Here is a 1,236-nt window from a genome sequence, read left to right as displayed (position 1 = left end):
TGGCTTTGTATTTGCCTTGCTGAGGGTTATGCTGAAAGACTCTGAAGAGAATAGGCTTTGAGCTCACTTAGAAAATGCAACAAAAATGGTGAAGGCTGCATGAAGGGATTAAAAAGGGCCAGATCCTGAGCAGTCTGGCAGCCATGTAGAAGCTGGTCCCAGTATAACAATAGTGTGGTATCTTAGCATGTGTATTGTACAAACTTTTGAAAAGGAAGTTGTGAGAGAAAGCAAAGGGACTGCGTACATAATGAAATTACATTATGAGTAACAAAAGTACAACCAGGCCTGTGGGCCTCCCTTTCTCCAGGATCTGTTTGAGCCCTCATTTCCTTGTAATTGTATTCTGTGACTGGACATTGTTTCATTTCCACGCCTGTTTAGATAGCCTTTCCCTTTTTGGTGGCCCAGACTGCCTCACACACGAGTAGTGCCATGATGTCTCCTGTGGTGGCTTACCAACATGTTGGCCAGGAGCAGCCCAGTGCCAGTACTAGCCCAAGGATGTCAAGGCTGGGTAGAGCTAGACAAAGATGGAAGAATTGGAAAATGAAATAAGGTGGAACTTAGGAAAGCCTTCAGATGCTCCTGGGGTAACAGAAGAATGGTGCCTCTCTGAGTGTACCCATCCCTTCATCAGTCTCTTGCCTTGCTTTCCAGGGCTTTGAACAAGACAAAATTGGCCACTTCAGTATCCTTCCTGAACCATATGCATAACATCTTTCCTTTTAATTCTTCAGAAACTGAGTGAAGCTGTAGAGTTCTGATTTTAGTATTCATATATTCCCTGCAAGTGCTCCCTGGGCCCAGCATGGTCCCAGCAATGGGATTCTGTGTCCCCTTTTCCAACTGGCAGAGAATTAGCCACACTTGTATTGTGATTTTAATCTAAATTCCTGAGAAAAGGCCAAGATCCATAATTTCACCTCAAAAACCTGAACATGTACATCATGCTGTCTTGTATCAAATTTACTGCCTTCTTGTTCTATTGCTTTAGAAGAACTTTGCCTGAATACAGAGGTATTTCCTAGTAACTGAGCAAATCTCAAGTTTACTGATTAGTGTGAAGTCTTCCTGCCCTGAAACATGAGCCCTCTGGGTTGGAATGTCTGAGTTCTGAGAAGAGAAGGGAAAAGATAAAAAGGTTGATCTCTTAAGAAATTCATTTGTGGTTTGAAGGAATTCTAGAAGTGTGTGGGGAAATAAACATGAGATGAAACCTAAACCAAAACGAAT

This window comes from Geospiza fortis, unplaced genomic scaffold (assembly GCF_000277835.1).
Source record: "Geospiza fortis unplaced genomic scaffold, GeoFor_1.0 scaffold154, whole genome shotgun sequence".
NCBI classification, from domain to species: domain Eukaryota; kingdom Metazoa; phylum Chordata; class Aves; order Passeriformes; family Thraupidae; genus Geospiza; species Geospiza fortis.
This window is presented reverse-complemented; position numbering follows the sequence as displayed.